The sequence below is a fragment of the Chelonia mydas genome, chromosome 2, assembly GCF_015237465.2.
Source record: "Chelonia mydas isolate rCheMyd1 chromosome 2, rCheMyd1.pri.v2, whole genome shotgun sequence".
Lineage (NCBI taxonomy): Eukaryota > Metazoa > Chordata > Testudines > Cheloniidae > Chelonia > Chelonia mydas.
This window is the reverse complement of record NC_057850.1, coordinates 170,996,138-171,021,112: the sequence shown is the minus strand read 5'-3', so window position 1 is coordinate 171,021,112 and position 24,975 is coordinate 170,996,138. Positions and strand designations below refer to the sequence as shown.

The following is a 24,975-nucleotide window of genomic DNA, read 5'->3' as shown; positions in this document are numbered from 1 at the left end:
AAGGAACCAGAAGAAAATAGAGTTTGTCCCTTTAACTTGCACATGCCTTAACTTACACCTTCTTATATCTTCTTCAGGCTCATCCTCATGTAAATCAGACCAGTTTTAGACCCCTTAACATGTAGATACATCAGATGTAAAATGAGCAGAAGAGGGTCTAAGTTAGTGTAAAGGAGTTCTAAATTAACATCATCCTAGACATCACTTCTGATTTTGGCTCAAGATCTCTTCATGACCCTCAGCTGTAAGATCCTCCACTGGGATTCCTAACTGCATTCTTCTCCTATAACCTCAGTTCACCCTTTTTTTCTCTACTTCTTTGCTGTGGATGAACAATGAAGTAGGAAGAGGTGATAATTGTATTGGAATGCAGCATTTATCACCTGCTGTATTCCAAGGGAATTAACAGCATTACCATTTTATAGACACATTGAAACAAATAATGCATATATTTTTTATTTCATGTCTAGAGACATATGTGGGATTTGGGGTTAGCTCTAAGAAATGTATATTCATGTGCTACTATGGTGGTGGACACTATAGAAAACCCTAACACAGACAAATGAAGAAATATAGGAAGGTGATTGAAATCAGATTAGTTGTGCTCTTTGTATTTTGTATATAAATCTAAACCTTACTGTAAAACACTTGTATCTCATTGGGCCGCACGAGCCTTTATTAATTAATATTTGTTCATTGGTTTGACAGCTTCAGATGAAAGGTGCTACTTTAGTGCAAAGTAATTATTATTATTTCTGTTCAGTTTTTTTTCCATATTATAGTTCTGATCATGGGTGAGGCATCTACAATTATCAGGTGGTGGGCCATATTCACTTCATTCCTCCTGCATATTTCTCCAGCTCCCAAAGCTGCATTGAAAACATAAATGAGGAAGGAATGCAAACTGGGTGTTCCTATATCCCATTTTCCCAAATACAAGAACAAGCAGCCATTCAATTTTAAAGAAATACTTGTTTACCCAATGTGTAATTAAACGGTGGAACTCTCAGCAAAGGATATTAATGAAGCAAATAACTTAGGGCCAGACTCTGCTCCCCTTTCTCATGCTTAGATGTACCTTACTCTGTGAGTAGTCTCATTAAACTACATGCAGAGTAAAGTACTATTAATCTTAGCAGTATCTTGCCTTCACTAAGTTTCAGTAAATGATTGGTAAACTGTGGCTGGTGGACCAGCAGCAATCTGTGGAACACTTGCTGGTAGGCTGTAGAGAAGTGGCTGGACACCCGGTGCTGGCTCTTCCTCCTTGTTGAAATTCAGTTTTATAACACGTAAATTCTTCTCTATCGTTTATTATCCACATTAGACAATTGTAGTGGCTGCCACACCGATGTTATGTGGGAGGTAAGGTGATCTGTGCAATCCTGAACACGAGAGGAGATGCCCATAATTTGTCTGTATTAAGATGTGGGCCACACTATATAAAAAAACTTTTGAGAACCTTTGATGTATATAATATAAATAAGAACAGTATCTGCATTTACATTAGCTATGATAAAATTACAAGAGCTATCAATATTCATGCCTCAGGGCATAAGCTGATCACCAGCTGGGGACAGGAAGAACTCTCTCCATATGGCACAGTATATCACAACTAGGTATGTTATGAATTTTATGTCTTCCTCTGAACAATCCAGTGAAGCCGCTGGCTGAGAGAGGATACCAGACTAGCTAGATCATTTGCAGGTTCTGGTATTGCAATTCTTCAAGTGTATCTAATTTCTCAGCATAATTACTGTCATGCTAATGTCTAACTCATGTAATTTTGATTCCACCTACAAGCATCAGTGGCATAATGTTCACAAGCATCACAAGATGATGTGTTCTGGTATTGCAATTCTTCTTATCTTAACTAATTTTTATCTGAACTAATTTTTGTTATTTATCACATACGTGTTTTGTTTTTTCAAGTCTGGGTGACTACATCATCTTGTGATGCTTGTGAACATTATGCCACTGATGCTTGTAGGTGGATTCAAAATTACATGAGTTAGAGATGCTGTAAAGACTTTAGCTTGTGCACAGTATTTCTGAGAAACGGAGCTAATGTGTTTTTTCCCCCTTCTGTTGGGGATGGGTTACCTTCCCTTAGTTAACCCATAGGACCCACCCCCCAAATCTGATAGATCCCAGAAGGGCAGAACCATCCATACATAGGTCCTATGCCTCCTCACCTAGCTCCGTGGCAGCATGTCTCCTATTGACTATAGTAGCAGCCATGGCTGCTATGCCTCTCACACCTGCCCAAATAATGATTTTGGCTAGTGGATCTGTATAATCACAAACCAGGTACTCATTTGATTCCAGCCCTTGCTCTGGCCTGTTCCCAACCATGTTTTCTCTCTTTACTTCCCTGAAAGAGAGCATGCCTGAATGTAGAACACTGTGGTGCAGAGGTCCTCTCTGAAATTACAGTCTGCTTTTTCTCCCCCGGCCCCGTACATTGGCACCGTGGCAGTGCCACTGCAGTTATTACCTTGTGTTCTCACAGTGTGTAGGGTGTGGCAGGATTTATCCAACAGCAGCAAACATGGACTTTCAGCTTCTACTATGTTTATTTTTGGTTACCTAGGTCATTGTTTGAGTAGAGGGAGCTGCTAAGTGTCAATAACATAGAGGGCAAACGTGCACAGATTGGACGGGGCATTACAGTTTGTTGCTGAGAGGCAAGGAAGAATTCACTGGTGTGCAATTGCAGGCACAAAAGTTGCAGATGCTAACTCAGGTGTGAGAGTGGGTAGGGCGGGTTCCTTATTTCCTGAGACACTGGGTACTTCTGAAGCTAATTCTACTTCATCGTGGGGGCACTATTGCAAATCACACCCCTAATGGTGGGACTGAAATGCACTCTTGGACAAGCTAGCCCTGATGACAGTATCAGAAGGCCCACATTTTCACTGTTTACCTCATATATGTCTTTCTGGTGGTATGTTGAAGAAAATCACTGGCATGGGTTGCTCTTTTCTTTATCCGAGCACTGTACTGTTTCAGCTGCTCTCAGAATTTCACTCAGGGACACCTGATGATGATAATAGGCAGCAGGTTTAAAACAAACAAAAGGAAGTATTTCTTCATACAGTGCACACTCAACTTGTGCAGCTCGTTGCCAGGGGATATTGTGAAGACCAAAAGTATAACTGTGTTCAAAAGAGAATTAGATAAGTTGACCAGTGGTTATTAGCCAGGACGGTCAGGGACATAGCCCCATGCTCTGGATGTCATTAAACATCCAACTGCCAGAAGCTGGGGCTGGGTGACGGGATGACCACTTGAAATTGCCCTGTTCGTTCCCTCTGAAGCATTAGGCACTGGCCACTGTCAGAAGACAGGCTACGGGGCTAGCTGGACTAAGAGTCTGGCCATTCTTATGTTCTCATGACAGTGGGGTATTTGGGGAATGAATACAGCACAACAATCCAATGGCTGGAACACATAAAAAATTATTCTAGTGAGGTGCTGAGTGTCATCAACTCCTCAAGTTGCACACACTCAGCAACTCACATGATCTAGTCCTTATGTAGCTAAACTGCTGACAGCTTTTTATTTCTTTTCCTTCAGATATCAGACATGAGATCAGCGGGCACCCCTCCTGTGGAAAACAAACCAATCACCCAGAAAATAAGTGGGTGGATGTGTGAGTACGTGAGAGAGAGCGAGAGTGCTTTTATCTTTCTCTCATACTCAACTTCACATGGCTGGGAATCTCTTGTTCCTACTGAGATTATCATGCTGCAGACAATTAGATGCCAAAATTATTTAGATTAAAGCAATCTGTTTGAATTTTGCAGTGTGGTTTATATCCTTCAGTGGGTTTCATCATGATAATAGGGGGTAATAAGAAAAAACCCCAATGCATGCAAAAATGTAAGTGTTCAGACCTGAGAAGAGATGACCTCATGTCTAATGTAGGCTCTTTGAGGTTAAATGAGACAGGAGGATGCCCCATATTTCAGGACATAAAATGAGACAGAAGATGTACCTTCTCAAACATGACTTCATATTTCTAAAGGAACTGGCCTCCAACAGTTGCCATATTTTCTATTTTGGTGTTTATTATAAACAGAAGCTGCAATTTGCCAGACATTAAACACATCTGAGCACACACACACACAAGCTTTACTTCATGACTGAAACATCTGTATGCATATGTGTATAATAAGCCCTGCAAGGAATTTTTGCATAAAGACTAAAAATGGAGAAACTGCAGATTGTTACTTTAAACAGAAAAATATATTTTACCAAGATTTTAAGGATTTTTAAGGAGAGGGGGAAAAAAGAGGAATAGAAAATGAAAGGGGTATATATTTAGTTGGATATTTAAGGAAAGATCCTTTTAAAAAGAGCAGGATTTTCCCATTAATTACAGCACCTCTTACTGAAAAGACCTGCTGCTGATAATCAGATTCATGTCTGAGGAGGGACATGGTGTTATTTTACTGTATTTTAAAAGAGATAAATTAGAACTTGCACCAAGTCCTGTTTTCTTTTGAAATGCTGAGACAAACTTTTCAAACTTAGTGCCTAAATTTAGGCATCTAAATTCATACATAGGCATCTGAATAAATGGCTTCTTTTTCAGATGTCCTCAGCACCCACTGACTTTAATGAGTTTTTTACTTCAGAGGGTTCTGCAGGTTCTTAGCACTTCTGAAAATCAGGCTACTTTAAGTGCCTACATATGCAATCTGATCCTGAAGTATAGATAACCAAGTTTGAAAAGTTAAACATAGGTATGTCTACCTTGGAGCTGGAAGGTGTAATTTCCAGCTTGAGAAGACATATCAACTGTCGTAAATATAAAGGGAAGGGTAATCACCTTTAAAATCCCTCCTGGCCAGAGGAAAAATCCTTTCACCTGTAAAGGGTTAAGAAGCTAAAGGTAACCTTGCTGGCACCTGACCAAAATGACCAATGAGGAGACAAGATACTTTCAAAAGCTGGGAGGAGGGAGAAAAACAAAGGGTTTGTGTCTGTCTGTGTGATGCTTTTGCCGGGTACAGAACAGGAATGGAGTCTTAAAACTTAGTAAGTAATCTAGCTAGGTATGTGTTAGATTATGATTTCTTTAAATGGCTGAGAAAATAGCTGTGCTGAATAGAATGAATATTCCTGTTTGTCTTTTTTGTAATGTAAGGTTTTGCCTAGAGGGATTCTCTATGTTTTGAATCTGATTACCCTGTAAGGTATTTACCATCCTGATTTTACAGAGGTGATTCTTTTTACTGTTTCTTCTATTAAAAGTCTTCTTGTAAGGAAACTGAATGCTTTTTCATTGTTCTAAGATCCAAGGGTTTGGGTCTGTGGTCACCTATGCAAATTGGTGAGGATTTTTACCAAACCTTCCCCAGGAAGTGGGGTGCAAGGGTTGGGAGGATTTTGGGGGGAAAGACGTTTCCAAACAACATTTTCTCAGGAACCCAGATAAAGTTTGGTGGTGGCAGTGGAAGTCCAAGGGCAAAGGGTAAAATAGTTTGTACCTTGGGGAAGTTTCAACCTAAGCTGGTAAAAGTAAGCTTAGGAGGTTTTCATGCAGGTCCCCACATCTGTACCCTAGAGTTCAGAGTGGGGAAAGAACCTTGACATCAACATTAGCCCTGATCGAGCTAGTATGCTAAAAATAGAAGAGAAGCTCACCAGTGGGAGGGGCTAGCCACCCCAAGTATGATCCCATCCCAAACCATGGGAATGGACCTGGGTACCTAGCCACTACTGCCACTTGCACTATTAATGCTACATTTCTATTTTTAGCATGCTAGCTCAACCAGAGCTAGCACCGTCTGTCTCCTCAAGCTGGAAATTACACCTTCTAGCTACAGAGTCAACATACGTATAGTGCATAACTGAGTTGACTACAATAACTACAGAAACCCACATTAAGCAACTGAAGTATCTGTAGTAGTGCTAGTGAACTCAGCATCTTTAGGAAAGCAAAGGACACAGAACAACATTTAGGCCCTGGTTCAGGAAAGTGCTAAAGTATATGCTTAGCTGTAAGCATGTGCTTAAGCAACCTTTCTGACTAGGGATGGCTTCCTGAATGTGGGCCTTCGGATGATGGGCACTGTAGAAATACTTTTGATAAATAGAGCATGTAAGAAGTAGAACTGTCATGTGCATGGGCCACTCTTTCTCACACTGAGTAGTACCTTACTCCTCAAGGAGTTCATCCATTTCAGTGTGAATTGTTGAGGAGTGAGGTAGTGCTTAATGTGAATAAGAGTGTCAGCATCTGGCCCTATAGGAGCAAGGAAGAGCAGATTTATGGTGATTTATAAAAAGTGGCTCCATATAAGCCAACAAAATCGAAGCAGAAGCCACACAAAGGTATATGGGCTCTAGGTTTATTTGCTTTCTACAACAAATGTTGAACTCACTTCTGCCCCATTACATTTAAATCAGCTGCTACCCACTGACTTCAGCAAAGTGCTTATGTAGCACACTGAAAAACACTGTGCCATGTTCCCCTCCATTGGCTGCTCTATTCCTGCTACCAGTTCATGTTGCTATTCCTTTTTGCTTAAGCAGTAGAGGTCTCTAGCTCCATGTTCAAATCCTGCTGATGACCTATGCACTTATCTTTTTCACCAGGTGGAGGCTGCAGCTGAGCCTCTGGCTTCCTGTAGTAACACCACAATTACTATAATTATTTGTTTGGCAATGTGAAAGGAGAAGGGGTCTGACTGTTGCATCATTTTGTGGCTGTAGATAACTGTCCATCTGGAATGGAAAAAAGCCCACCAGATAGTCATTGCTTTGTGACTCTGTTGATCAGTACAGATTCAAACTGGTGATGTAGAGCTTCATAGCAGGTCCCTGGAGTTGCATAATGATTGTGACAGAAAAATCTTTGAAGAGGGAAAAGGAGAACATGCCTAGCTACTTCAGACCAAGAATGTGTCCATTCGAAAGCATTTTACTATTATTTGTATTTGTTTTTCACTTTTCTGTAGAAGTCATTCCTCCACATTTTTCTGTCTCTGAATCATTCCACAACATAGAACAGATTGCCAAGAGGGAGCAAATATTACTCATCTCCTTTCCTGAGACAGGTAGCTGTGTGGGTGGACAGGTAAAGGCAGGTATACTTATAAATATACGTGCATTTTCAGCATATCTTTTTAGTTGAATGGGGTTTTCTTCCTTTCAACGATGTATAGACTGGGCTAGAATCATTATCCAGACGTTTACCTCATGACTCAAACAACATCGCAACCACAATAGACAACTGACTTTGTATGAGACATTGCTCATTCCTGACAGATAAGTCACACAGGTATAAGCATACACACTCATGCTATATTATTCTTTCCCTTGCCCCCGCAGCAGGATAATAAACAAACAGGAGATGGTGACAACATCAGAAAGTGAAACAGGACTTTTTCCTCTCCCTGCACTGAAAGTTAAGTGCTTGCTGTACACCTTAGCAAACAATAATAAAGTGAGACCCTGACCAAGGGGCATTAAAAAGTCAAGCTAGAAAGTATGTTGTCTTTGAATAAGGAGGAACCCAGACAGTGTGTAGTTGTTCAGTGCTCATGCTTACGTCACACACTTCCAGTATATTGGTATAATACTCTTTCATATTATGTCTCTCCTTTATTTAATTTTATTTTAAAAAACTAGAACATCTTTTTTCTTTTTCTTTTTACTTTTCTTTTTTAACTCCTAGCAGTAGTAATTTTTCTGTAACTACGTTGTGGTGGTGTTGTGTGCTGTTGAACAGCTGTCGCATCCCACCACTTAAGATGGCAGCATTTTAATGGTGGAATCCCTAATAAAGATAGTCCTAAAATACTCGTTCAGACAGCAAAATATCAAGAATCCCCAAGTTGAGGGGTGGGGGTTGGTTCAGCATTCTATGAAGAAGGGGGCCATTGGTAAAATTCAGTTATAGACCTCTGTTCCGTTCTTAATCCCTCTCCAAGTTCATGGTTGGGGGACAGGGTGTTCAGATCCAAGATTTTGGTTTGGGCCATCTGATTTGTAGGGCTGGTTATATAACCATTTTTGTGAAGAGCCTGGCAAAATCATTCTGTTAACTGCCAAATAAAATTATTCACAAATAAATGTTTTCATTATCCAGCCAGCTTTACTGGTTTGTGAATAGTTTGTAAAGACCTTTGGATGAGATGTACTATATAAAAGTAAACTATTATTTATTAGTTTGTCTAGTCATCAAAACATAGTTTAAAATGCCATTTGGAGGCCATATGGGATAGTGGAAATGCAAAGTTCTTCTGGGTGAGTGATCCATGTTCAGGTTCCAAACCCATTCCTTAGTTCCCCTGACAGGAACTTTACCAGGAAGCTGCATCCTCTAATCTACATAGGTCGAAGACCAAATTAAAATTTAAGTTGTCTTTTCAAACTTCAGACATTTCTATTAAGAGTCTAGTACTGTAGATATAATGTTAGGCATAAACCCCACGCCCTGCTGCAGCTGAACCTCATGCATCATATTTGTCTGAGTTAGACTGTAAACTGTAAACCTCTCCAGGGCCACAAGTGGCTGAAGAACAACTGAATCTTTCATTTCTGAAGATGATGAAGTTTAAGATCTCCTATGACCACAATCTCACTGTGCAACTCATAAGTATAATGTATAAGAATTCTAAAACAAAATCGATTACCTGTTATAGGGACATAATAAGTGTTAAGTGACTGGAGCCCATCAACAGCAATCTGGACTGAATCAAAGGAACATTAACAGGCCCAAAGGTTCATGTCTTCTAGGAAAACAGCAATATTCCCTCTTCCCAGATGCATAGACAGTACCCATGTGTAGATATCCTAATGGGGTTAAATTCACCATAAAGCCAGCATTCAAAACTTCACAATGATTTACAATTCTCTGGAAGAGAAGGTGCGGGGAGGGGGGAGAGAGTCCTTGCAACTTTCCTTTCCTATGCAGCACCATCCGCAGCAGTGTCAAGTAGATTTAACCGAATACGTGATCTGTCGATTACTTTCTGTGGTGTTAACATTCTAACAGCACACATCATGCATGTGGGAAAGTGACCACTTAACCACCAGGAAGTGGCTAAGTTCACCGTTATGTACAAAGATATCACTGCAGCCACAACTTCTTTTTTGCTTAAGTGCATCATTGCTGCTATTAACTGTTAATTTAGTTTATACAATAAAAAAAATGTGTAAAGTTTTTTAAGCATGATGCTTCTTTGACTATATTTGCTGTGGTTTAATATGGATGGTGAATTATTTTAAGACGTTTTACTATTTTATTGCATGCAGACATTTATAAATTCCCACTGTTAGTATGTTTGGCTGATGGTAGGTTTGAGGCTAAATTAGCCTGATTAATGAAGAGAGTTTCATACCTAAGGTAATGTCTTTTGCTTAATACTTCACCACTTAGTGGTAGGGAATGTGCTCTTCACACTGTTTTATTGTCTAGAGTTGCCAGCTCTAGCCCACCTCTTCCTGAATAGTCATGAAACGAACTGTTGTAGCATGAAAGTTCAGCCTTTCTCGCTTCTACAGAAATCTCCCTATGAGCTGTTCTCCTCCAGTCATTCTAACTGGCAAGTCTGACTCTGTACTAGTGTCTGCATGCCACATGAAGGAGCCAGATGAGGATGCTTTCAACTTTGACTGATAGCCTCATGGAGAGTAGAAGAACATCCGATGTCCCTTGAGTATTCTTTATATTTTACTGGTTTCCATCTATGTGAGGCAGAGGTCAATGGCAGTTTTGCCTGATTACACACCTGAGCACTGCACCCATTGACTATACATCAACATTAACTTTTGCTTTCCTCACAGAGTTGTTGTGAGGATTAAATATTGGGCCAGATTCCCTTTTGCTGACGCAGAGCAGTGCAAATGACAATATATTATAATTTGGGGGAGAAGAGGGACTCTCCTGAGAGAGGTCAGAATTTTCATTTGGGGAAGACTTCAATCTCATCTGAGGACTCTGTTGGACCTTTGCAGGTGGAGGCTGCCTACAGGAAGTAATGAATCAATATGTTTCCCCTATCCACCATAACTATAGCCGTTTCTCAGCCAGAGCAACTCACTTCAGGTGCAGTGCTGCTCAACAGTAGGCTCCCTGGATGAGGGAAAACGGCTTCACGCCAGGAAATGTCTGCACTACATACTTGCTCCACTGTAAAACTTCTACTAGTGGATTTTCTGTTGCCTGGGCTATTAAGTCAGGATCTCCCAAGGGCGGTCAAAGTTGGTACAGGCCTGAAAAAAATATAAAGCCTGATGTAAGTGTTACTCCTTATTATTAGCTAATTAATCCATTCATGAGATAGGTACAAGTACAATCTGCATGTGGCAGGGTATTTGTACCTCTCTATGGTGACCTTCTACACTAGTTCTTCCACTGGTGGAGCTTCACTGTTTGTAGCACCAGTAGGACATGAAATGTAGAGGTAGACACTGCTCCTGATGTGCTGCCATTTCTGTGAGAAGAGGTCCCTTGTGCTTCTCTCTGTTGGTTGGCTGAGGTGAAGCTAAATAATATGTCTTTTAAGAGCAGAATGATAAAAGAGGAGCTAATTTCCAAATATGAATGTAAGCTATTTCTGAGTACATAATGGCTACTCCAGTTGCCAGTACATGGACTTTACAGCAATTAAGGCAACTTATTACTTGGTAAAGTGCTTGAAGGTTGATACCTTGAACATTTTTTTTGTGCAAAAAAATAAATTCTATGCTGTTATGATGTGCAAGAAAAAAAGCTTGCTTATTTGGGCTGTTTTCAGTAGTTAATAAATGACATTTTCCTGATTAATTGGGGCAGGGAAAAAGCATGTCAGGAAAGACCTCCCTGATTGACTGGAGTTTTCATTGAAAAGAAAGAGAAGATGCTTTTATTTTTCTTTAATTTTATTTGATGTTTCCTGAATGCACTGTGGGCTTGCCATGTTTTGGGTCAGGAAAAAAAGCACAACCAATGTATTATTATTTTCTGGTTTAATGAAGCCGATTTCTTTTCCCGGTATAGGCACTTTGCAGTCCACTGATTTGGACTGGAGAATCTGTCCTTGTTAAGAGAAATAATACAAAGCTGTTAAAATATTTTTGGATATGGGCTGTGTTTTTGTTTTGGAAATGCTACATTAACTTTGCCTCAGGACATTAATTAACACACTGGTCATTAATTGCTGGAAACAGCAGATTTGTCAAAGGTTACTGTTTCATTAAACTGCCTTGATTTGAGGAAACAAGCATGGAAGAGAGTGCCTCTCTGTAAGATCCTTGTCTCTCCTCCCAAAGAAGAAAAAAACCTAACCATAAATGAATGAAAAGGAGCTCAGGACTTTTTATTGTCTTGTATTGTGGGGTTCTGAGACATCAAAGGTCTTTCTGCATCAAGAAGTGACCAGTGAAGCATTAGTAGAGCTGTTTTTTGGATAACATTCTTTGCCTTTGACTGGAGAGGAACCCCACTAAAAATAGCTCTGAAGAAGAATGACTTCATTCTTGAAGTTTGGAGTGAGTTGTAGCTGTGTATTGATGTCTTGCTTGTCTTCACCTATCTTAGTCTTGTAATAAATGGAATGAGGATGGATAAGTGCAATTGCATTAGGGCCAGTAATAACAACCATCATGGTTTAATGCATAAGGGAAATGCAGGTTTGGAAGCAGGATTGGTATCCCAGGCCCCAGGGCTCAGAGAGGTTCATATGTTCAGATTTAGGGGCTGGGAGGTTTTATGGTGAAGAGAGATGATGGATAATTATTCAGGGAATATATGGAAAACTCCTATTGGTGTTTCTGAAAGGAGTTAATGCTTCTTTTGCCATTGCATGCTTTAGTTTATTGCTAGGAGACAAATAGAGATGAAAAAGAAAGTAAAATTGAAGTGGCAATGACAGATCACTTATTTGTAGCAGTTAACAGTTGGGATTTAATGTACTATATGAATGGAAAAGAGAACAATAGTTTTAAGAACAGGATAGGATTTTCCTCATAGAAAATTTGTTCTTCCTGTGATAAGAACAGTGCCTGATGGGGATAGCGTGGACAGTCTCTGGTTTTAATTAATGTGATGCCCCCAAATTAGAACCCCTCAGTTTACCATCCCTGAACATTTGGATCTGATATTCATTGTTGAGTCCTCTATTTGTATTGAGTTGAACTAAAACCCTGGGGCAAACATCATACACTACGGAGAACTTAGGATCTGAAGATTGCTTAGACCTATCTCTAGTTTTGGTTCATAAAACCTCATAAGTTAGGTTTCACTATTGCTGAACCAGAGTTATGGTAAGTGGGGTTTCTATATTATATTTTATCAGACGCAACAGAATTTGTGGGGGCTCAAATAAAAGGTTGTGTTCCACCTCTGAAAGGGGCAAACTGTAGGGGTCTTAATTTTGCAAACTCATTTGTCAGGTGTTGATTCAGATTACAACAACATGTTGTTTAGATCCCAGTTCAATTTCATCGGAACCATCAAAATTGAAGAGGCTTGAAGGAAAGTTCCAGCTTCCAAATTCCAGCAGGAGAAAGAGAGAATTAAATGTGACAGATGCTAGTCAGATTGTCTAATATACTTCTGGAAGGTGCAGCTGACTATGGTGGTGAGAGCGGTGTAAGAGCATAAATAGAATTTCGGTTCATATCTAGTTTTTTGTTTTGTTTTTATTAAAAGGTGGCAGAGGAAAGAAATGTAAAGTAAGAATAAGAGAACAATCTCACAAAATAGAAATATGCATTGGCAAGAAGAGAAACAGGAACCAAAAAGCAACATGGCCAAAACTTTCAAAAGCGTCTAGTGATTTTGGCTGCCTAACCTGAGACATCTTAGAGGCCTGACTTTTAGAAAGTGCTGAGTACCTGCCTTTTAAAAGACAGACCCATTCAAAATGTCTCATGTTGGTCATCCAGAACCATTAGTAACTTTTGAAAATCTTGGTTCACGTTTGCTAACAGCTTTAGAAATGGGGAAGAGACAGTTACAAAAATGGAAGCCGCAGCATCATCTCCATCCACTAGTCTTCAAAACCGCACTCTAGTCCCCAGTTCAGCAAACTACATAAGCATGTGCTTGAGTGCTCTGTTGAATCAGGTCCATACTCTGGGAAGATTTTTCATCCATCATCTTCTCTCACCTCGCAAAGTCAGACTCAGTGCCAATGCCATAAATGAGAAGGGCAGATGGATGCAATCCAAAGTCCAAGAAGCATGGTAGGGACAAAGCTGTGCAGAGAGTGAATAGTTAAGTTTTGTTCAGGCTAATAATGAAGTGTAGATATCTTTCAGAATGTGGATAAGGAGTTTTCTGTTGACTGTCCTCACTCACAATACCACAGTTAGATGTTGAGTTGGCCAGCATTAGATGATGATTATTTATTTTACAGTATCACCAGAGGCCCAAATCTAGAATCAGGGTACCATTGTGCTAGGTGCTGTGCAAACATATAGTAAAGAGGCAGTCCCTGCCCCAAATAGTTTACTATTTAGATTAATAACAAAATGTAAAACGAGGTTGAAACAAACAGGTAGGACTGGGGGCGATAGAGGATGATGTAACAATAACATGAGCACATTTCATGTAGACTAATTGTCAGTGCAATATAAGTCACCACCTGTCTAGCTCTTATCAGCTGGCAGTGTTCTGTAAGCATCGTGTCAGAAGTAAGTCTTAAGGAGGAATCTGAAAGAAGAGGCTGAGTTTAGTCTGCTTCTTTAGTTCACTTCTTTGTTTGGTTCTGCCACACTTACTCTGTCACCCAATAAACACCTGCAGTAAAGAGAAAAACCCAAACCGTGTAACTTTTCATTTGTTTTATTTTTTGTAGAGTGCTGCCAGGTCACAGTAAAAAGCTGGTTTTGCAATAAAAAGGGTAAATGCATGCCCGAGGTGAATTCATGATTATTCTCAGAAAGCACACTACTTTTGCTAGAAAATGCTATCACAAATATGATGATCAGTTTACTTCCGGGCAAAGACTCATGATAATTAGGCATTTAATTTTTTGTGCATTAAAGGAAAATGATCCACCAACTTTCTGAACTCATGTAATCTATCTAATGGAGTGAGTTTTAGGATAGGATCCAGGAAATCCTAAATGCCAATCCTGACTCCTCCCTAACTCAATCTATGGCCTTGGGAAAGTGTCTTTGCTTCAATTTCCCCATCTTTTAAAATGAGACTAACACTAATTTACCTCATTCACCAGGGTTTTGTGAGGACTGATTAATTAAGGTTAGTGCCTTGAAAATAAGTGCTAAGTATTATTATTTATTATTATTAATAGAGCTATTTGAATAATATGAAAATAGTACCCTAAGTAGTGAATAGAAGGGAGAAACAATTATTAGTACCGAATTGGTGAAATATTTTGGGAACGCACACATATTGTTTTTCTTTCTACTTTTAGTATTTTTCTTTATTTGCATTTGGGGATTTTTTTGGGCTATTTTAAAATCCTGGAGAGTTAAAGATGACATGTTATATGTGAAAAAATAAATGCAATAAAATATGAGTACAACACATTTCCCATGCTTTGAATGTATTAATTCTGGCTTACATAAGAAAATGTCTAAACATAAAAAAAGGTATAATTTGGAATCAGATTCTGCATGGTGAATCATGAGAAAAATTCTCATCAGAGAGGCAAAAAATATTCTGGCTTTACTGCTAGTGTTTTCATAAAACATTTCCCCCCAAATTACTCTGAATGGAATAAAAAAAATCTACAAAACCCCTTTTTTTCTTAATAAATACATTAGTTGAATGCAAAAATATATATAAATTTTTTTTTGTGGTTTTATCACCCTTCTTGTTTGGACTGGTACACTTTAACCTTGGCAGTGTTTCTTACAGGCCTAGTTTCTCCTTCAACCCCAACTAGGTAAACAAAGGTTTTGGGTAGTGGAGTAAAGGAAGATAAACTCTTCATGCCAACTTTAATGATCTAACCAAGGCTAAATGTTAAACCAAAACCATTAATTAAGCACCTACTTTGAGGGGAACATTTAAGAGGTTAGGTAATATGTTGTAGGCTCCTTTGCTGCACTCCTCAGGTCTTTTTCTTTGCCTTTTCCTGTGCTGAAGGCCTGAGGCTTGTCCTTCAATTTGCAGAACACCCTATGACAGAGGCTTCTTGACATCTCCCCTCTCTCAATAAAGGAGCTCTCTTCCTGGCTGCTGAAAAGGGGTGTACTACATTCTGTCTCCATTCTGATTACTAAAAAGCATTGTCAAAGGGCCAGATTCTTGCTGAAATGGAATCACACCAAAGGTGAATTTGAACCCTCCTCTCCAGTGATGAGCTGCCAAAATCTTAACAACCGGTTCCCTCCTCACCTCACAAGGGGGTCGTGGCCCACCCCCACTCCCCGGGGACTCCTGCCCCATCCAACCCCCCACGTTCTTTGATTCCCCCCTGGACTCCTGCCCCATCTAACCCCCTCCCCTGTCCCCTGACTGGCCCCAGAACTGGGCAGGAGGGTCTCATGGGCCACCGTAGTGGGTGCCCATCCCGCCCCTAAGAGCCAGAGGGACCTGCCAGGGGGCAAGGTGGGAAGTCCCGGCGGTGCTTACCTGGGGCAGCTCCCAGGAAGCACCCAGCAGGTCCCTCTGGCTCCTAGGGGCGGGGGAGCGGCCGCTCCCCTCACTGATCACATCAAAAGTGGCGCCTTAAGTGACGACTCCGTGGGTGCTCCAGGGCTGGAGCACCCATGGGGAAAATTTGGTGGGTGCAGAGCACCCACCGGCAGCTCCCCGCCCCGCGCCTGGCCCCAGCTCACCTCACCTCCACTCCACCTCCACCTCCTCCCCTGAATGCGCCGCCCCGCTCCACTTCTCCGCCCCCTCCCCCAGCTTCCTGCGAATCAGCTGTTCGCGCGGGAAGCCAGGGAGGGCTGAGAAGCAAGCAGCGGCTTCGCGCTCAGGCCCAGGGAGGCGAAGGTGAGCTGGGGCAGAGAGTGGTTCCCCTGCGCGCACACACCCCCCCCCCCATGCCTGGGTTACCTGCTGCGGCGCGGGCGGCCCTCCTCGCGCCCCCCCTGCCCCAGCTCACCTCCACTCCGGCTCTGCCTCCGCCTCCCTGGGCCTGAGTGTGAAGCCGCCGCTTGCTTCTCAGGCCCCCGGCTTCTCGTGCGAACAGCTGATTCGTGGGAAGCCGGGGCGGGGGTGGGGGGAGGAGAAGCAGAGCGGGCGGCGCGTTCAGGGGAGGAGGCGGAGGCGGAGCGGAGGTGAGCTGGGGCCGGGCACGGGGCGGGGAGCTGCTGGTGGGTGCTCTGCACCAATCAAATTTTCCCTGTGGGTGCTCCAGCCCCAGAGCACCCACGGAGTCGGTGCCTAAGGCGCCACTTTTGTCCGGTTGTTAAATTTAGAAGCCCTTTTAGAACCGTTCTAAAAGGGCTTCTAAATTTAACAACCGGTTCTAGTGAACCGGTGCGAACCGGCTCCAGCTCACCACTGCTCCTCTCTCTAGAAAAGTTAAGGGAATTCCTCTTCTTTTTATTCCTAGAAGTATGAGAAAAGGGAACTGAAAAATGTTAAATAATATTTTGTATACAATATCATATAAAGAAATGAACAGTTTGCAAAATGTACAACACTAATATTATTGTAACGAATCCATGGACCTCTGGGGTTGGATGGTTATTTCTATGCTGTACAACATGGCAACTCAGAACTCCATGGCGATTGAACTCTGATCATCTGCTCCAGAAGAGTAGGCATCTACTACTGGAATTAAATTAGATTCTCCATTAGCTGCTAGCTTTATAGGATGTATGAAACATATTTGGGCAATACTGATTCCATTCACTAGGGGTGCAGAGGTATACATTTTCTGTATACGCTAGCCAACCCATCATTATATGTAATGTAGCTTTTTATTAGAGATCTGTATAGTATTAATTAGAAATTATTAATAGTACCCCTGCTCCAAAAGAGTATATTCCAGAACCCCAGTCATTTTAAGTCAATGTCACTAGCTGAAGGCAGGCTGCAGTTGTCAGTGGAAATGGCAATCCACAACTTGATTTACTTTCATAGAGTGATGCTGCACAGGATGTAAGTCAGAGCAGAATCTGGCTCTCAGAATGCTAATGGGCTTTCTCAGCTCCACTTATCCACTTGCCTAGATTTTTGAGGCAATCAGCACAGCTCTTTTACTGTTATTTAAATATATATTTTATTTACATGTCACCATCAAGCGTAAGTGAAAGTATGTTTGATTCTGGTAGAGGCACATAGCAAGTAAAGGGATTCCAAAGTGATATTCCTTGTGGAAGCTGCATAAAGGGCTGCCAGGGAGCTGAGAATAAGCTGTAAACATTGTGGTACAGTTAGTTGGCCATAGGGGGAGCAAAGGTAGCTGGTGTGAGCGCGCAGTGAGTGGCTAACATCTATCCAGCACTGGAAACTGCCACAGGAAACTGAGCTGACTTCCAAGGGTCCTTGTGCCAGCAGACAGTGTGAAGTTGAGTAAGTAAAAATGGACACAGCAGTTCCCAGTTCATGTACATTTTCTTCATTTGAAAGACTGTATTATGAAGCCAGAGGGACTGCTTCAGGCTGGATATGTAACTTAACAAGTCACTTGAACTGTGTAGGAGGGACTGAAGTGTTGGAAGGAGAAGCTTTCAATAAAACCTGCTTCTGTGTGTTGTACAAAGACATCAGAGTTGGCCGGGTTATGCACAGGTCAAAACTCACGCTACTTCCACTAGAGTAACATAGACTAGAACTGTTTTGGAGGTTGAACTGCTGAAAATAGACATCTGGTTAGTACAGTTGTCTTTCAATGAACATCTTAATGAGAGATTTTCATCAGATACAGGCAGAAGATGCACATAGATCCAGGGATATTTTCAAACTCCTCCAATTTTGGATCCAGGGTTTGGCTGTAGGCCCATTCTAAAAAGCATGCTTGTAGAATTCAGATCCAATGCAAGATTTTGAATGTCTGCCAAAATTTGGGGGTATTTGGATCAAGCACTTTGGTTAAGGCCCATCTCTAATTTTCACCAAATGTTTTAACTGTTTATAAGTCCCCTTTCACTCCTGCATTCCCTTCCTGGTTATATTAATTTTCCTGTTCTTGTCTGTTTAAAAAGGTCAGTCACAATTGTGCTAGTGAGTTTTTAGCTACTTTGGTATTTTGTTAGTTCAGTCATCTGCTGTTAATTCTTTTTTTGCACATGATCTCAATTTGGGAAATTGTGTTTCGTTCTGCCAGAGAATACACAAGCGAGCATTTTTCCTTTACTCACTTTTACACTGCATTGGAGTAGTTGCTGGCAACCAAACACAATACAAATGTTGTTGACCTTCAGGCTACCAAAAGGTTTTTCCTTATATCAATTTGTATGGAATGTCCCAATCAGAGATGGAGACTTTATGGGCTCTCTCTACATGGATTGTTTCAGAATCCTGCTCAGGACCACAGAGTAGATCTCCCTAGGATATGACAGGTGTGCCCAAGCCCTCAGATTTGCAAACAAGATTAAAAATCATGCAACCCCAGAAAATAATGAGGATAGTAATTAAGGTTGATGTTTCAATCGGAGTATTCCTGAGATGTGGGGAAATTACCTTCCATTGCTTGAATCATACGGGCTCATCTGGTTTGGTTGTGGGGACAAGGTTAGGTCATTGTTCTCATAGCCTTACTGTGTCACTCATCCATGATCCCTTCTCATTTCCCCTACCACTACCAAAAAAGGTGTCTTTTCTTCTAATGTATTGCTGCCCTAACTGGTGAAAGTATCTTTGTGCTTCACTGAATGAGTCACTCTGATTGCAACACACAGGGTAGTGTGTGGCAGAGAAAGGACTTTTCAGTGAGATGAGACAGGCAGAGTAAGCATGGCATGCACTAAGGACAGGATTTTCAACAGTATTCAGCTTTGGCTTAATTCTGTTCCCACTGAAGTCAATTGGAGTGTCACAGGGGATGTGCCTGCAGTGGGTGTACTTTGACAGGGAACTTTTTCAGGGAAACAGAATGAGGCCCACCCAAAATATGTTGTATGTTTTTTTTTAATTAACAAAATATTTGGCATCTTAAATGGGAGTACATGAGAAATACTGGCCTTTCCAGTGTACAGTAAATTGCTTTTATTGATGGCTAGACTGCTAATAGAAACATTGGTCATTCCAGTGAAATAATGCTGCGTGTTAGCATACTTGTCAAGGTGGAAACTGAGTTTTAGTCACAGATGATATATAATTTTGTTTATAATGACTCTGGATAGAAAAAGCAGTAAGGGGGAAAAAAATGGATCCCTTCCTTCATACTCACCCAGGTGAAAGAAGGAAGACAGACTGCTGTTTAGCTGGTCTGGCACAACTCCGGAACTGGCAGTAGTAACAACTGGCTGATATTGCTGTTTTTGGTTTAGCCAAACACCAATGCCACTTCCTCCCATACAAAATGTACAATATATATTTTGCCCAATGTAAAATTACTTTTACTAGAACTGGGAAATGTTTCATCAAGATTTGCCTATGTTTGAGACTTAAATAATTTTATGAAATTTGGGGCAAAAGATGTTAATAAAAAATGTAAAGGCCTTTTTGCTCAAAAATTCACTTTAGTTGAGTGTGTGTGTGTGGAGGGTACCAACCTGAAAAGCTATACCACCTAATGGATTAAGCCCAGAGAAGGAAACCAGGAGACTCCTAAATCTTATTCCCCATCTATCTTTCCTGGCCTTACTAACACTTTACAATACTTACACTGGATAGGACTGTATGCTTTTACTTGATTGCACATTACATCTTTAGGACAGGAGCTGTCATTTATTATGTTTGTACAGTGCCTAGCACAATGCCTCCCCAACCTGCCTTTGGTGTGTAGCCACCACACAGACCTCTGCCACTTGAATTATCAGAGTAACTGATAGCAGTTGTAGGTTGTCATCCTCCGTGTGGATCAGTATGAGAGGGGGATGACACACTTTACTAGTGGGGTTCACAGATATTTGCTGACAGCAGAGGAATGGTGAGACTGGCTCTTCATCCATCCAGTTCCAGTCTCCACTCCCCAGGATACTTGTCCTTGTCTCCTGCGCATGTAGGTCCTAGTCTCACCCCTTCAGATTCCCCACACCACTCCCAGTCCTGTTGTTCAGCCAGTCCCAAATCCCCAGCTCCTTATCTGATCTTTCTCCCCATAGCCTCCAGTCACTCCACTCACCTCCAACTTGCATTTCTTGTCCCCACTGACTTCCAAACCGAATCTCCCTCCACTGGATCTCCTCATCCAATTTTTGTCCCAGTTTCTTCCTCTCTGAGGTCTAGTTCTTGTCCCCTCTTCATTCAAATCAGGCTGCTTCCCCCTCCAGTCTTCCTGGGCTCAGAGGGGCGAAAGAGGAGGCCTTTGTGTGTGAGCATAGGAGAGACAGGCTCCCTACTCTTGGTTTGGGTGTGTGGACCTGGAACCAGCAGTGCCCACAGCAGCCAAGAGCAGCAATTTCGGGCAAAATCCTGCTCAGCCCCAGGCTGGAGTATGCTCAGTGAAGATAGACTCTTCAGAGGTTTTTAGCTGCTAAAATCTAAAGTCTCTACTAAACTCATGGACTGTAACTTTTTTCAAGGCATATAACTTAGCCAAAGTTCGATGGATTTTCACAGGGACCACTATAGGCACATCCCTGACATCCAACTGTCAAGTTTGAAGTCTCTGAGAGGAGGGATAGCTCAGTGGTTTGAGCATTGGCTTGCTAAATCGAGGCTTGTGAGTTCAATCCTTGAGGGGGCCATTTAAGGATCTGGAGTAAAAATTGGGGATTCATCCCCCTTTGAGCAGGGGGTTGGACTACATGACCTCCTGAGGTCCCTTCCAACTCTGAGATTTTATGGTAAAACTAGTCAAAGAAAAGGTCACCAGAGTTTTTTAATGTAGGCCAAACAACATTTTCCCTAGCTTCTTTTTCTGAAATGACAGACACATTTTAGCTGAAATTTTCCTGAAAAATTCAGTCTGAGGTAGACATGTGGTTTGGAAAATTTCATGCAGAATAGTTAAAGTTGATAAAGTTATAGGCAACTGAAAACAGGGTCTTAAGTGAAGTATCAGGCAATCTTAATACTAAGTGGTGCTACCAGACTCCCCTATAATAAAAATAATAACAATCACTAAGCCTAACCAGTCCAGCCACTGCCTGGTTCAGACCACTAATGATGAATGTAAAATAAGCAGAACTCTAATGAAAACAGATGCAAAAGGTGTAGCAAGTCCCCATCCTCTCCCTGTGTTCAGACAGCAAGGAGAATACATGGGTTGAGTACTGACCCAGGTTTTGTATTTTTGAGTGTGCACACAAAACTTCTTTTGCCCAAAACATAACTGACCTGTTTGCTGTGATTGTATCATTATAAACTGTGCTGTTCTTGGGATTTGGGTGGGGAGGTCAGTGAGTTGATTAGTTGAGACAGCTTATGCTCAAATAAATTTGTTAGTCTCTAAGGTGCCACAAGTAGTCCTTTTTCTTTTTGCGGATACAGACTAACACAGCTGCTACTCTGAAACCAAACTTTGTGTGATGCTACTCTGTAAAATGACAGTAAAAATGGCATTGGAGGGTTCCACATTTGTTTTCTAGTCACATTTAGATGAAATGTTCTCAGTTCCCAAATAAAATTGTGCTTTTTTCTAATTACCAGCCCTGAAAACTTAGCCAAGGGTCCCAGAGTGGTGCTGGATTCCTTCCTTATCATACATAGGCACCAGTAATAGAGGTTCTGCAGGCTAAATTAGGCACTCACTCACATTTGGGCATCTCCACTGCCTTCAGTTGCACAGCTGTAGTTGACTGAAACTTGGAGAACAGTTGATGCACATGAAGAAACTGAACCTAGTCCATTCTCTTTGTTGTATTTACTGTGGATAGCTTACAGGAGGAAAAAGCAGTATGAGCTTAGGTTGTCACTGGCCCCTTTTGGAGGGAGTGGAGTCCAGAGGCATCTGTGACTGATTACCTGCTACTTAATTGGACTTAAGGAAAGACACCTGGTCTCTATAAAAGAGGACACAGTAGCAAGGGAAGGGCTGCTACCTATGGACCTCTCTCAACACAGGGAGAGGGAAGGGACTCAGTAGAGAGCTGCTGAGAGTGTTTAGAAACACAAGCCTTGAGGAGGAATGCTGAGTAACCCTGAACATGAAGGGAGAGACTATGAGCCAGGGAGACTTTATTGTGAGTCTGGGCATCACAAACTGTATTTCAAGGTTATTTGGCTTAATAAAATAGAACCCCAGCAGGGAAATTTTGTCTGATACCTTTTCATAGAATATCAGGATTGGAAGAGACCTCAGGAGGTCATCTAGTCCAACCCCCTGCTCAAAGCAGGACCAATCCCCAACTAAAATCATCCCAGCCAGGGCTTTGTCAACCCTGACTTTAAAAACCTCAAAGGAAGGAGATTCTACCACCTCCCTAGGTAATCCGTTCCAATTTTGCTCCAGCCCCCTAATAATTTTTCAGTAAAAGAAAAGGAGTACTTGTGGCACCTTAGAGACTAACAAATTTATTTTGAGCATAAGCTTTCGTGAGCTACAGCTCACTTCATCGGATGCATTCAGTGGAAAATACAGTGGGGAGATTTATATACGTAGCTCACGAAAGCTTATGCTCAAATAAATTTGTTAGTCTCTAAGGTGCCACAAGTACTCCTTTTCTTTTTGCGAATACAGACTAACACGGCTGCTACTCTGAAAGCTAATAATTTTTGTTGCCCTCCGCTGGACTCTTCAATTTTTCCACATCCTTCTTGTAGTGTGGGGCCCAATACTGGACACAGTACTCCAAATGAGGCCTCACCAATGCTGAATAGAGTGGAATGATCATGTCCATCGATCTGCTGGTAATGCTCCTACTTATACAGCCCAAAATGCCGTTAGCCTTCTTGGCAACAAAGGCACACTGTTGACTCATATCCAGCTTCTTGTCCACTGTAACCCCTAGGTCCTTTTCTGCAGAACTGCTGCCTAGCCACTTGGTCCCTAGTCTGTAGCAGTGCATGGGATTCTTCTGTCCTAAGTGCAGGACTCTGCACTTGTCCTTGTTGAACCTCATCAGATTTCTTTTGGCCCAATCCTCTAATTTGTCTAGGTCCCTCTGTATCCTATCCCTACTCCTCCCAGTTTAGTGTCATCTGCAAACTTGCTGAGGGTGCAATCCACTCCATCCTCCAGATCATTAATGAAGATATTGAACAAAATCAGCCCCAGGACCGACCCTTGGGGCACTCCACTTGATACCAGCTTCCAACTAGACATGGAGCCGTTGATCATTACCCGTGATCTAGCCAGCTTTCTATCCACCTTATAGTCCATTCATCCAGCCCATACTTTTATCACTTGCTGGCAAGAATACTTTTAACCTGTGTGGTGGTCTTAAGGAGCCCCGAGAGGAGGGGGAACTGAGGCAGAGGCATACGTGGCCATCTGGGGGTGCTACAGGACAGGTATCCCCTTTTACAGTCACCGACATCAGTAGATATGTCAGCAGACCCAGAGAACAGACATGGAACAGATCTGCTGAGTAAGGTGCCATTTTAAGTTGTTTTTCAGAGTTGATTGAATCACATTTAACTAAGGCAGGGGATAGGGAAAAGGAAGATGTTAAGTCTATCACGTAGAACTGCTTGTGCTGGGGTCCATGCATACTTATTTGGGTAATTTACTTGGAATGGGGTGGGAAGGGAGAACACTAATAAGCTAGACCCTCAGCTTTTGAGGATTTTGTCGGTTTCTAGAATGGCTTGTGTGCTTCTAGTGAAGCTTACATAGGGCTTGGTGAAAACTGCATTTGATGGAAAACTGGATTTTTAATGAAAGAATGATTTGTGGAAAATTAGACTTTTTAAAAAACGGAAAACAAAAAGTGAGTGAGAGAGAGAAGTTGACTTCCCATAGAGGTAAAAGCTTCCGTTCTTAACCAGCTCTAATTTTAGTACTTCTTGAGCTCTTTACAAATATGAATCATCACCATCCCTCCAGTGAGGTGGGAATATATTTGTTATCCCCATTTTACAGATCAAGGGGGAAAAAAGGTAGAAAAGCTGTGATTGGCTTGATGAAGGTCACAGAGGAGATCAGAATCAGAGACTGCATTAGAATGCACAAGCCTCTTCACTCAGGGCTCATGCCACTAGACTGTGTCCCCCCCCACGCTCCTAGTTCAGGCAGGATTTTGTCTGGATGAGGCAGAGGGTAGGGGGTTAGTTTCATGTTGTGCCAGATGACATTTCAATTGTCCATAGTAATTTGTAAGTTAAATTCATCATAATATTTTTAATCTGGACACAGGGGGAATCTTGTACAGAAGGCGTCTTAATCATTGAGTATAGCAGAACATAATTATGCTACCAGCCTGAACAGAACTGGAGAAATGTGCATAGTCTTAAAAAACAAATCCTTCTTATGCTGGTTGACTGCAGAGATCTAGGAAGTGTTGATTTTTTTTTTAAAGTGGTAGTTTGAGATTAGAGTACAGCGTTGCTGGGTAAACCCCCAGTCCTGCACATACAGTATTTATGTGCTTAAAGTGAAGCATGTATGTAAGTAAGGATCTGCAGAACTCGGGCCTTAATCTTCCCTCAACAAATTAATCTAAAACCTATGTGTAATAGAGTCACTAAGGAAGAAGATTCAGCAAAAATATCCTAGCTCTTCAGTTTCTCCATTTGGGAGGAAGTTGAAACTAATGGATGAATTCCTATGTCATCATAAGTCTGACACTGCTCATGAAGTGCATGTAGATTTTTCCTGACTGTTAAATTGAAATATAACAAGGAGAGTATCCTGTTCCAAGTGCAGTGGACTGAAGGGGAGACTGGATGGTAATCATGTTAGCTCTATCAGCCTTTTAAAAATATATTATGCTGTTCTACTGCAATGATCCAAAACATCTAACAATTGTTACTATTGTATTTATTTTATGGGCTGTCCCCCAGTTTGCCTTATAGTTAGTTTAGTGATTTCTCAAGTCTTAGGATAAACTTAA

General features: G+C 41.5%; 1 long non-coding RNA gene across 1 annotated transcript; it reads right to left on the bottom strand.

Annotated features, from left to right (window-relative positions):
• Nucleotides 1–1,298: 1,298 nt before the first annotated feature.
• On the bottom strand, nucleotides 1,299–21,841 carry LOC122464321. Its single transcript, XR_006288261.1, has 3 exons — nucleotides 21,738–21,841; nucleotides 2,927–3,040; nucleotides 1,299–1,385 (listed from the first exon to the last, which is right to left on the bottom strand). It is a non-coding gene; the product is annotated as an uncharacterized LOC122464321 (long non-coding RNA).
• Nucleotides 21,842–24,975: the final 3,134 nt, after the last annotated feature.